This window comes from Amblyraja radiata, chromosome 20, assembly GCF_010909765.2.
Source record: "Amblyraja radiata isolate CabotCenter1 chromosome 20, sAmbRad1.1.pri, whole genome shotgun sequence".
NCBI classification, from domain to species: Eukaryota; Metazoa; Chordata; class Chondrichthyes; order Rajiformes; family Rajidae; genus Amblyraja; species Amblyraja radiata.
In genome coordinates this window covers 28381936-28395430 of record NC_045975.1, presented here as the reverse complement: position 1 = coordinate 28395430, position 13495 = coordinate 28381936, and the positions used below count along the sequence as shown (strand labels likewise).

General features: G+C 44.6%; 1 long non-coding RNA gene across 1 annotated transcript; it reads right to left on the bottom strand.

Annotated features, from left to right (window-relative positions):
- Nucleotides 1-1545: 1545 nt before the first annotated feature.
- On the bottom strand, nt 1546-8197 carry LOC116984453. The gene is made up of 2 exons (XR_004415027.1): nt 8084-8197; nt 1546-1855 (listed from the first exon to the last, which is right to left on the bottom strand). It is a non-coding gene; the product is annotated as an uncharacterized LOC116984453 (long non-coding RNA).
- Between the last annotated feature and the right edge of the window lie 5298 nt (nt 8198-13495).

Genomic DNA, 13495 nt, shown 5'->3' with positions numbered 1-13495 from the left:
CTAACTCTATTCCAGCTTTCTCATCCCTACCCAATCTGTCTGAAGCAGTCTTGATCTTAAATGTTGTTTATTCATTGCCTTCCACAGATGCAACCTGACCTGCTGAGTTGCTCCAGCATATTGTTTTCACTCAAGAATGTGGCACAGTGGCGCAGCAGTAGAGTTGCTGCATTACAGCGCCAGAGACCCAGGCTCGATCCTGACCAAGGGTGCTGTCTATGCAGAGTTTGCACATTATTCCTGTGACTGCGTGTGTTCTCACTGGGTGCTCCGGTTTCCCCCAAACTCCAAAGAAGTTCATGTTTGTAGGTTAATTGGCTTCTCGAAATTGCCCCTAGTGTGTAGGTTGCGAAACTGGAATAACATAGGACTAGTGTACGGGTGATCAGCGTGAACTCGGTGTGCCGAAGGGCCTGTTTGCACGCTGTATCTCTAAATTAAACGAAACTAATCTAATTCCAGCATCTGCAGTCCCTTGTATCAACAGTAAATATTAAATGATTTATAAAAGTGTTTTTAAGGTATACTCAAAATATAAAAAGGAATGGCACAAACACAGGAGTAAGTGATTTACTGGTGGAAGGGAGTTCATAGCAATGTTTTGGCCATCAGATACAATGACACAATTGACCTGTTCCCATGCTTTGCCCTGTAGGCAGTGTGGTCAATTAATGCTTTTCTATGTAAGAAGAAACTGCAGAGGCTGGTTTAAACCGAAGATAGACACACAAAGCTGGAGTAACTCAGCGGGACAGGCAGCATCTCTGGAGAGAAGGAATGGGTGACGTTTTGGGTAAGAAGGGTCTTGACCCAAAATGTCACCCATTCCTTCTCTCCAGAGATGTTGCCTGTCCCGCTGAGTTACTCCAGCTTTTTGTGTCTCTCTAATGTATTTCCAGCATCACTCCCATACTGCTCATTGACTACTTAACTCAGTAGAACCTGATATTGTGGCTGGCTTGCACGAAGCAAGCTTGACGCACCCTTTACAAAGGGAGATCAAGCTCTCCGTAGAAGTGAAGAGTGTGAGCTGACTGTGAGCAATCAAACAATGATTGAAAGCAATCAAATGTAGACAAACATAGCAAAGAAAGACACAAAGTGCTGGAGTAACTCAGCAGGTCAGGCAGCATCTCTGGAGAACACGGAAAGGTAATGCTTCAGATCGGGATGCTTCTTCAGACCCTTCTTCAGTGAACACACTGTACACCAGCACGATCCTACACACTATGGACAATTTAGATTTTTTTTACCAATTAACCTACAAACGAGTACATCTTTGGAATGTGGGAAGAGACTGCAGAACTCATAAACTCCACTCAGTCAAAACCCGTTGTCAGGATCGAACCTGGGTCTCTGGCGCTGTAAGGCAGCAACTCTACCACTGCCCCACTGTGCTGTCCTCTATCAGTTTCAAGTGGTTCTCAAACACTAATATTCAAATGGTTTATTATATCCATTCATTTAGCGCTGGTGCAGGTTTATCACCCACACTCCAGGCTTGAAGACAATGGTGGCTATTCATCCGCACTCATAACAGAAGTTATCTCTTTTTATTTCAGGAGAAAGTGACATGTAACAGGATGCAGTGGGAGAGTTCAGAAGAGAGGAAGTGCGTCCATGTGGGATTTATCCTCAAGGGATCATTGATTGTTTAGACCGTGACCACAGATGATGCTTGGGACATCAGTGATAGGATACTTGGATGTCTAATTCTCCCACGTCCCCTCTTAAACCTCATCGCACAATCTCTCCTGATCATGCACCAGATAATGTCAGCAAGCAGCTCTTAACGTTTCCCCTTTCCTCATCACATCCCTAGCTCTTCAGGGATCCAACTCCCAGAATCTCCATCCTATAAGGAAAATGAAGAAGGCAATGAAGATGGAAAGTTGCGATCGCTCGATCATATATTTATACCATTTTCCTTTGGAATTGTATCTTGGACAATTTTCTAGTTTTAAAAAAGACACAAAGTGCTGGAGAAACTCAGAGGGTAAGGCAGCATCCCTGGAGAATATGGATAGGTGACATTTTGGGTCAGAACCCTTCTTCAGACTTCACCTATCCATGTTCTCCCAGGCTGCTGCCTGACCATTGAGTTGCTCCAGCACTTTGTGTTTTTGTTTTGTATACCTGCATCTGCAGTTCCTTGTTTCTCCAATCGAAACAAGGGTACCAACCCAAAACATCACCTATCCATGTTCTCCAGGGATGTTATCTGATCTGTTGAGTTACTCCAACACTTTGTGTCTCTTTCTTTTGTTAACCAGGATCTGCAGTTCCTTGTGCATTTTCACCTTTGTTTTTTTCTGGCAATGCAACCAAGAACAAATACACATTAAACCTATGTAATCTATTGTAGTTCTATATTTTATATTGAAGTCTCGTGATGAGACTACGTGAAGAACCCGCCAGCCCACATGCGCGTCAATACGTCGTCGCATGGCGCGGGATTCGGAGGCATTCGAAAATGCTCTGGCAGGTAAGCTGTTTTAGTTTGGGAACGGCCCGCCGGCTCCGAAAATAGATGCTGTGGGCTCGGAGTGGCTGACGGGCGCGGCCTGTACAGCTACCGCCGTTGAGGCTCCGGAAGGGAGCAGGCGGCCGGCCTCGGAGTAAACTGGCAGGCGCTACCGGCAAAGTAAGCTCCGCCAAGGCTCCAAAGGAGCAGCCTGTTGCACCAGGCTCAGAGTAACTGGCAGGTGCGACCTGCACAGTAAGCTCCACCAAAGCTCCAAAGGAGCAGAACGCTCTGAAGGAGCAGCCTGTCCCACCGGGCACAGAGATGCTGGCAGGCACGAACTGCACAGTAATGTCCGTTTAAAGCTCCGAAAGGGAGCAATTTGGCAAGCGTGGGGCCGAAGATGTGGACAGGCACGGCCTGCAAAAGGAACTTCGCTGAAGCTCCGATAAGGAGGTCGTCCCGGGCTCGGAGACGACTGGCAGGTAAGGTCTGATTACTAACCGCCAAGAAAGCTCCGAAATGGAGCAGCCTGGCGACCCGGGCTCAGAAATACTGGCAGCATAGTCTGTCTAATACCTTCCACTGGCTCTGAAAAAGAGCAGGTTGGCGACCCGGGCACAGAGAGGCCAGCAGGGTGGCCTGCACAGCAACTGCTGAAAGTTCCGAGATGGAGCAGCTTGTTGGAACCGGGCTCAGAGACGGTGGCAGGATGGCCTGTACAGCAACCTCTATGAATGCTTCCAGAAGGAGCAGCTTGTCTACCCTGGTTCAGGGTAGACCAACTTGAAACTGGCTGTCTAAATGGATCATATTGGCCAGGGAAGCACAGCCTCAACATCTATGATTGAGGTTATCAGGCTGCCCACAAGAGTGGGGAAGGTGCATTTCATTGATAGAGGCAGTTAAACTCAGATATTTGAGGAGGCAGGGAGTTTGAGGATTCCCTCAACACATGCTAAATTCTTTCAGCTCGGCTAAAAAGAGTTGCCAGCACGCTGGAACATCATTTGGCATCCTCTCGGGAAAAATAAATAAAAAAAATAAAAATAAAATAAAAACCAAAAGCTCTGTAAGGGAGCAGTTTGGCGACCCATGTTCAGGGTAGGCCAAGGCCAAAATGGCAAAATATCCAGAAGGACAATATTGGGCAGGAAGGTACTGCCTCAACATCCATTGAGGATATCATATGTAGACCTGATTGAGAGGCTGGTCGAAGGGAATGTGTTGCGCACACTGACAACCGAGACAGGTAGTTCCAGTCAGAGGTTTGTGGCAGCAATACCTGGTTCAGGGTTGCATTATGATATCTCCCACTCTGAGGAGGGGTGTTTTGAGGATTATTCGTGAGGTGACTGTGAGGTAGTTGACAGTGAACTCGAATTCCCACATCAAGTGGATGATATGCTTCAACTCAAGTCTCATAAGGATATGCTGGCACTTGTGATTAAATTTGCCATCCTTTCGGGAATAGGAGAACTGCTAGAGAAAGAACTGGCAAGTAGCGTTGGTTATTTGACTTCTCATCAGTTGATTGAGAAGTTCATGCACGACACTGCTGGATAGTATGCTAGTCCTGATTTCTGCCAGACACTGGCCCGTAGGTTAATGCCACCATTTGGGGCTATCTGATGGGTAAACCAAAGTCCAAATGTTTCAAACTCCAGCGAGTTCAGAGAATTCTCAAAGAAGGATTACAGCATTTGCAAGGTCAGTGGAGGGAACTCAGCTGTCTGAATTGCAGTAGATGCCTTAGCACTTTCGTATAATGCACAGTGTAAACTCAAATTGTGTTAGGATGATATAGGCCTGAGATCAACCCAATATATGCTAATTTTGTGCAAGGCTAGTATGTGCAGTCTGCAAGTATCTCTTTGGAGAAGACTTGGGCTAGCAAGTAAAAGACTTGCAAGAGGAATTCAATGCTGCGTTGGTGTGGTAAAGACACCCTTTGTGGGTAAGACTCCCGTTTACCTGCATGCATATCATCCCTACCAAACGAGTGGCAGATACCGCTACACTGAGGCTGGTTGGAGCACCAGGCCTACAATATTAAAACCAAGCCAGAAGGCTTTTTATTCGCAGGTTTTAGCGCTCACCATGGAGGCAGCGCACTCCACATACTCAGTATCGTTCCCCAGCTGGCCACGATGCCTGAGCCAAGGGGACAGAGCAAAGTCTAGGGTCAGTTGACTCTATTGATCATCCGCCTAAGGCAATGTTGGGTGGTGTCAGTCTCAGGGGTTGCTGGAACTTGGTGGCACGGGGGTGATAATCACCTTTTGTCTATTATTTTATTGGCAGCCTTGGTGTTTTTTATAGCAAGTGCTTTCTTAGAAACTGCCTTGATCACATCTACAGCCATCGTCTGTCTCGTCATGGACAGCAAAGTGACAATGAGGAGGAGGCCATTGAGGTTTGCGAATATTATTCCATCAGTCGCATGAGATGTGCTGACGATATTCAAGTCAGAGATAGGTTGAGACGGTTCAACAACAGGTCGGGACAGATAACCTCCGATCTTTCCAGTTTACAAATCATAAACAGTTATAAGATTCAGTTTCTGGCTGATTAATTTTCTCCGCGGCAAGAGAAGCCAAGATTTCCATACATACGGTCTAAAGAGGAAACTATGGCTATCCAAGTTAAAACAGAGACATTTCACAAAAGGATGAGCAGGCTGCCCATGAACAAGAGGGGTATATTTCTAATATCTTCTCACGGTTGAAGAAAAGTGGAGGATGCCAAATCATTCTAGGATTTGGCTAGTCTGAACATCTGCTTGGTATAACCATTTTAAGATGGATAATTTTCATTCAGCAAAATAGCTGATTACAGAGGATTGCTTTAGGGCCTCAATCGATCTCGAAGATGCATACTTTTCCATATCAATACACGAGAGTCCAGGATATATCTCAGGCTTATCTGGCAAGGCCAGTTGTGGAAATTTTAGGCTCTACCTAAGGGGTTGACTTCAGTCCTAGGCTAGTTACAAAGATTCTAAAGTCAATGTTGCCCTACTCAGATTTAAAGGGCATTTTGTCATGGAGTTTATAGATGACATGCTTATTGTAGGGAAGACATCATGCGTCACAGAGTTAGCTGTTTCAGCAACCAAGGCGCTCCTAGAATATCAAGGGTTTGTTATTCATCCAGGAAAGTCCATACTGGAGCCGGCATTATCTATTACATATTTAGGTTTTGTCATAAACTCTGCAGATAAGACTCAGGGTATTTATCAGTAGATACCTCCTAAGTAATTCAAGACGAGGCAACATGAATTATAGTAGTGCCAAATTGGCCTACTCAACCATGGCTTACATTGTAAATAAGTCAGATGAAAGAAGCTCCTATATTTACTCGGACACGAGCGGTGGCTAGTTCAACCTATTTCTCGTGCATCTATCACTGCATGGTTGTATGGAAAGTTTTGTGAAGAGACACATGTGAGCTACTTTTAAACAGAAGTAGCAGAGGTTTGTGGTTTTCTTTCAGTTTGCATTTAAGAGAAGCGACTATGTAATAGCGCAATTAACACTGCTCGTACTGCTTTGTCATTGTATCTAGTACTATAAGTGGGACATTAAATGATTGGGTTTCACTCACTGTTGACTAAGGTTATGGAAGGTGTCTTTTATTTGAACACTATAAAGCCTAGATACAAAGTAGTGTGGAATGTGTAATCAGTATAAATTTTTATGCAGATTATCATCAGCTGTATCCCTAACATTGGAGCAGTTACTCTTAAGTTAGTCATGCTTATGACACTGATTTCAGCACGAAGAGCACAGTCTTTACACAATCTCCGTCTGGATCTCTCGGTCATATCTGACGAGAGGGTAGCATTTTATGTGAATGAACTCATAAAGCAGAGCAGGCACGGTTGGGTACAAGTTGGAGTTGACAGCATACCCACCAGATCGGAGATTGGGGGTGTTTATTATTTAAAAGGTACACTGATGTTACTAAGAACCTATGAGATGAAGGAAAAGTTTCTTCATAGTTATATAATAGTTTCACAAGAGATTGTTGGTACAGATTATTTCAAAAAGGATAGAGTGTAAGCAGCTGAAAGCGGTAGTGAATACAAATCATTTCAAGTCTCACTCTACCAGGGGGGCTGGATTGTCAGCAGCCAATAGAATGGATATTTCCCTTTGATCACTTTCTTGCAACAGCAGGAGGCTCAGATAAGCGCACTTTCAGAAGTTATACAATTTCGTTGAACATGTCTGGATGGTGGCAGATAGAATTCTGAACAGTGTTGCATGAGCTATTGTCTAACCCAAAGGCAATTGGGACTGTGGACCAATTAAGGGTGATGTACATGTATGTAAAGTTAGCATCATGTGGTTAATGGCTCATGTCTTTTCTACCATTTATGGTTTATCTGTTTAGTGTTTTCACATACAGATTGGTTTAGTGCATAATATCACAGAGCTTTGAAGGCTTCACGTAGTCTCATCACGAGACTTCGATATAAAATAGAAAGATTAAACGAGAACTTACCATTTGAAGTTTGATCTTTATTTTATGAGAAGTTGGAGTGAGAGACTGATCAATGAAGTTGAGCTTGGCGGTGGCAGTAGCGCTATACCTCGACAGTTGGCGGCATTTAACGGTGCCGCCTGGCCTGGGGAGGCATGGCTTTTAATGGTCTAAAGACATTGGTTTCGCTTTGTGGGCTTATGAGCCTGTAAGCTACTCGTGGAGGAGGCCGCATAGAGACTGTCTTTGTCTCCTCCTTTCTCCTCCTCCTTTCTCTCTCGAAAGGCACAGACCAGTGAATCCTATCTCCTCTATCAGATCATCACAGAGACACCACAACGAGTGCGCCTCAAGTCACGGCGCCCCTTTACCACGCAAGCCCAAGAGCTGCTCTGCACAACACCGGCTGATGCTTCTAAGGCCGCCTGGGTCAAGACGAGATGGAGGGACCAGTGGAAATCAGCGGAACCATCTAGGCTACACCAGTACATCAATGACCCCATGGACGTCCCTGGCCTTGACCTGCCCCGAAAGCAGTGGACAACCCTCAACCGCTTGAGGACAGGCATTGGACGCTATGGAGTAGCGATGAAGAGGTGGGGCCTCGTGGACAGCGCCTCCTGCGAGTGTGGGGACCCAACACAGACAGTGGAGCACATAGTGACCAGTTGCTCCAAACACCGGCCACCGAATGGTGAACGAGGTCTGATTGACCTGGACGATGACACGTTGGCCTGGCTCGCCTCAACGGAGCTGCAGGTCTAAAAGACACACGACAGAAGAAGAAGAAGAGTGAGAGACTACGTGCCGTCCACTCCCAACCCTGAATCTCATAAGATCATTCGGTTAGTCAAGCATTATTAATCTTTCTATAGTTTAATTTGGTGCAAGTCTGTGGTTTGGTCTGTGGTTTCATACAGTTGCTTTGCAGATTGATGCGCATGCGGGCTGGCGGTTTCTTCACGTAGTCTCTCACTCCAACCTCATAAAATAAAGATCAAACTTCAAACGGTAAGTTCTCGTTTAATCTTTCTATTAACTACACTTTATAACCTCATAAAGTATTGTGTAATTACAGACAATATGAAACAGTTGAGAGTGTCCGATATTTAAATAACAGTTTTCACTTACTGATTTTCACCTTTTATTGGATAAAATGAACCAGTCAGCAATGAGATGGTCACCACATAGTTTTCTCTGCTTGTGTCGAGCTTTGCTTTGCAACCTGCTGACCTGCCTTGCATCACCGCTCGCTGACCCTTGTACCTGCAGGACCAGCTTCAGTGTCAGTCCAAAGGTGGCTCGGTGCCGTGGTAACACTGAACCTGCACAGCACGCTGCAGTAGTTGAAGCAGTGATTGTGAAAGATGGTCAAACAGCGGAGAGGCACAGCTGAGCGCTGCTGGCAAGACCGGTCTCTTGCTGCAGTTTACTTTAGTTTGGTTTGGAGACAGGCCGTTCGGCCCACCAAGTCCACGCCATCAGGCAATCCCCGCACACTAACACTATCACACACACACACACACACACACACACACACGCACGCACGCACACACGCACACACACACACACACACCGACGAAGGACAATTTACAATTAACCTACAAACCTGTGTGCCTTTGGAGGTACACAAAATTGCTGGGGAAACTCAGCGGGTGCAGCAGCATCTATGGAGCGAAGGAAATAGGCGACGTTTCGGGCCGAAACCCTTCTTCAGATGCCTTTGGAGTGTGGGAGGAATCCGGAGCACAGGTCACGGGAGAACATACAAACTCCGTACAGACAGTACCCGTAGTCAGGATGGAACCTGGGTCTCTGATGCTGTACGACTATGGGTGGTACAGTGGCGCTGCTGGTGGAGCTGCAGCACCAGAGACCCGGGTTCGATCCTGACCTTGGATGCTGTCTGTGTGGAGTTGGTACATTCTCCCTGTGACCATGTGGGTTTCGTCTGGGTGCTCCGGCTTCCTCACATATCCCAATGACGTGCCGGTTTGTAGGTTAATTGGCCTGTAAATTGCTGCTACATGAGAACGTGGGATAAGATAGATCTAGAGTGAACGAGTATGAACTTATGAACATTCAACCTAAAAGATTATTATCTTTCACAGATGCTGCCTGACCTACTGAGTGGTTCCAGCAATTTGTATTTTTATTTGTAGTTCAGATTTCTGTCATTATTAGTTTTTTTAATTATCATTGACTGTGGTGCTCAGAAGTTTGCTCCAATGCAAACACTTTATCCCAGCCTTTCCTTCAAATGCACTTTAATGTAAAATGAAGTTCTTGCACATTTAACATGGAATGAGCATGGAATTGATGGCCAGCATAGACTGGGTGGGCTGAAACTTTTGATTTTCATGTCTAAATTAAACTAAATCTTCTGAAAACTAAGTTGTTGTCTCTCTTTCCCAGTTCGAAGGATCCTGAGACATTTCTAGTTTGTGGGGAAGCATTTACATTGATCATAATAACTTTATGCAGTTACAGTACATAATAGCAGCTCATTCCATGTTAAATGTGCACAAACTTCATTTTACATTAAAGTGCATTTGAAGGAAAGGCTGGGATAAAGTGTTTGCAATGGAGCAAACTTCTGAGCACCACAGTCAATGATAATTAAAAAAACTAATAATGACAGAAATCTGAACTACAAATAAAAATACAAATTGCTGGAACCACTCAGTAGGTCAGGCAGCATCTGTGAAAGATAATAATCTTTTAGGTTGAATGTTCATAAGTTCATATGTTATAGGAGTAGAATTGGGCCATTAGGCCCATCAAGTCTACTCCACCATTCAATCATGGCTGATCTATCTTTCTTTCTCAACCCCCTTCTCCCACCTTCTCCCCATAACCCCTGACACCCGTACTAATCAAGAATCTATCAACCTCCGCCTTAAAAATATCCAATGACTTGGCCTCCACAGCCGTGTGTGGACATAAATTCCTGAGATTCGCCACCCTCCAACTAAAGAAAGGTCCTCAACCTGAAATGCTAACTCTGTTTCACGCTTTCTCTTTCCACAGATGCTGCCTGACCTGCTGAGTGCTTCTGGCATTTTTTGTTTTTATTTTATTTTTATTCCTAAGTATTGCCACTGTAGCTTCTGTGTGCTAAAAATAAAACAGGCATGTGACTCTTTAACACCAAAGGATAGCAATTATTTGGAACAAGCTTCCAGAGAAAGTAGTTGAGGTAGGTTCTATCATAACGTTTAAAAAACAGGAAAATTAGATTGGGAGGGAATGATAGATCAGCCATGATTGAATGGCAGAGTAGACTCGATGGGCCGAATGGCCTAATTCTGTTCCTATCGCCGATGAAATTATGAACTTCTGACTTTTATATCTGTTTGAACTGCCAATGCGGGGAAGAATTGCCGGACTGGCTTCAAGAGGAGACACTGTATCAGTAACAGTGAGATTGCATCCGTATAATAATTACCCAGTGAATACAACATGCCCAGGAGACCAAATGGGCAATGAGATCTGAGCATTAACCTGGTGCCTTGGGACCGATTTGTAGTTGGGTCACATTCCCAATCTGTCAACAGGTTACGGGTACTGGAAGGATCCTCGCAGTCAGCTTCATGGTGGGTGAGTGGAGCAAGGGGTTGGGGTTCTGGAATGGATTAGTGAGAGGGGAGTGCAGTCTAGGGCAAGAGTTGTGAGAGAAAGCCAAAAACTGGCAGCGTTTCCAATGAAACATAGCTGAAAGAAATGAAACGGCAATTCCTAGGTTGGAATGCACCACAATCTCCTTCGCATGTACCACTAGACAGCAGAAGGATTGTACTCCAAGAAGTGACCACAGGTTCCACGTTCTTCAATAAACATTATGGGTCATATACACTGAGGTTTTCCTACCCTCAAGAGCGGTTCTGTTAGGACTAAAATTTGGCTTAGGGTTGGCAGGACTTTGACTGTTTCATATACTCCATGATGATATTGTCGACATTTGGCAGCTTGGAGAGTTCTTTGACCCTAAGATAGTTATACAGAGAGAGATACACATCTCTCGCTCTCTCTGTGTATGTCATCTGTGCCTGTCTGTTGCGTTATCCAGCATATATCTGACATAACCATGTACTTGCCTAATTAGTAGCTGACCTCAGAGATTCCCACCAAAGTCGCAATCGGAATATAATTTAAAAAAGTGGACTCCCCGCCTCCAGGTTTTTCTATTTCAGCTAAAATAATAACCACCATATAATGTTTTGTAAGTTCAACAAGTTTGGTTTGTTTTAATTAATTCATTCTCATGAAGAAAGGCATTAATTCATGCCTTTATCTTGATGAACTTCCTGAAATTTGCCACACAAAACCAACAATAGACCAATTAATCGTTTTCTCTCTCCAACTATTTTAGAGTTTAGTTTAGAGTCATAGTCATAGAATCTTACAGCATGGAAACAGGCCCTTCGGCCCAACTTCCCCTATCCGACCAACATGTCCCATCTCCACTAGTCCCACCTGCCTGCATTTGGCCCATATCACTCTAAACCTATCCTATCCATGTACCTGTCCAATCGTTTCTTAAACGTTGCGATAGTACCTGCCTCCGGCAGCTCGTTCCTTACATCCACCCCCCTTTGTGTGAAAAAGCTACTCCTCAGGTTGCTGCCATAGTTTAGTTTAATTTAGTTTATTGTCACCGAATAGCAACAGTGCAACAATGAATAGCTAATTTGTTGCATGCACAATAATTCCTTCGTTTCCCTGGCTTTTTTCTATCTCTCTCTCCCAAACACACAGAGACGTGTTCAATCACTGTGTTTAAAATTAATCTCATTTCAACAATCTGTATTGCATCTCCAATCAAAAAAAGTAGGCCCATTTCAGATTTTGTGGAGTAACTGAGCCTCAAAACAGAAAATCAGTCGTAGTATTAACAGCCAAATGGATGTTACATAGTAAGTGCAACCTATCCTTCCAAATAGATTAGCTTTTCATCAGAGTATTGGAAATCTCAGTTACTAAGAACAAAATCGCAGGTTCAAATTTTTCAAATGTTGTATTGGATTATATTTTGGGGGGTGGGGTGGGGGTGTAATTGATACTGTCGCCTGGTGGCAGAAGCTTGCAAATGCACACCAAGAACACCACATATTTCAGGTCCCAGAGTGTTGGAGAAACTTAGCAGGTCAGGCAAGATCTCTGCAGAACAAGGATAGGTGATGTTTCGGGTCGAGACCCTTCTCCCTGACTGAAGAAAGGTCTCAACCCAAAACGTCATCTATCCATGAGCTCCAGAGATGCTGCCTGACCTGCTGAGTTACTTCAGCACTTTGTATCCTGTTGTGACATCTGCAGTTCTTTGTTTCTAAATATTTCTGTTCTTATTTCATGGTTTAATGGTACTTTATTGTCACGTGTACCTACGCACAGTGCCATTTTTTTAATACTGTTCAGTGACAGTCTACTGTATATTGGACACAACCACACTAGGTCTAAAAGTAGATACAAGGAACTGCAGATGCTGGTCTACCAAGAAAAGACACTAAATTGATTATCAACCTCACATTGATGATTATTGTCCCATCCATTGGCTGCACACATTGGATAAGGGAGGGTATATCTGAATGCAATTTAATAGACTTCTGCAAAGCCGCCAGCATAATCTAGGACCAGTCTCACATCGGTCGCACCCTCTTCTCTCTTAGTTGGTCAGAGGATGGTTTAGTTGCCTGATAACAGCTGTGAAGAAACTGTCCCTGAATCTGGGGAGTGCGTGTTCACACTTCTGTACCTCTTGATGAGAGGAAATGTTTAATCTCCCTCAAGGTGCAGTTGTTCTGCAGTGAGGACAGTTCCAGCGAGGGGAACGCCATATCTTGGAGAGGTGTGCATGAACCTTACACACAGTGGAAGAGGCATTGTCGGACGTGTTCAACAGTTTTAGTTTCAGTTTGAGTTTAGTTTATTGTCATGTTTACCGAGGTACAGTGAAACGGTTTTGTTGCGTGCTAACCAGTCAGTGGAAAGGCAATATATGATTCCAATCAAGACATCCACAGTGCACAGGTACAGGGAAAAAGGTCATAACGTTTGGTGCAAGTAAAACTCCAGTAAAGTCAGAGTAAAGATTGTCCAAGAGCCTCCAATGAGGTAGACGATAGCTCAGGACAGAGATGAATGGAAAAGGCTGGCTACTGTTTCCCTGACTCACTTGCCACAGCAGCTGAGCCTGAGCCCACGTACAAGTTAAGCCATGCACGTGTCAGGAACATAGTTGAAAATGTAAATGCTTATTGGTCTCAAGAGCAGGTCAGAGGCAAAGAACCCTGCACAGGGTAACAGAGGGAAGTCAGGACCTCTGCCCGAAACACAGCTTCATGTCAATGTCTCCGGTCTGCAGATGTAAACGTCCATGGGTGGAGGTCACCATAACACATGTGGAGGCTTCTTCATCCACCCTGCTGTGGTCCTCACCTCTGACTGCAGTACAAATGAAAACAGAACTTGTGGGAGTACTCAGCTGGTCAGGCAGCATTTGGAAAGAGAGAGGGAGAGGGAGAGGGAGAGAGAGAGAGAGAGGGA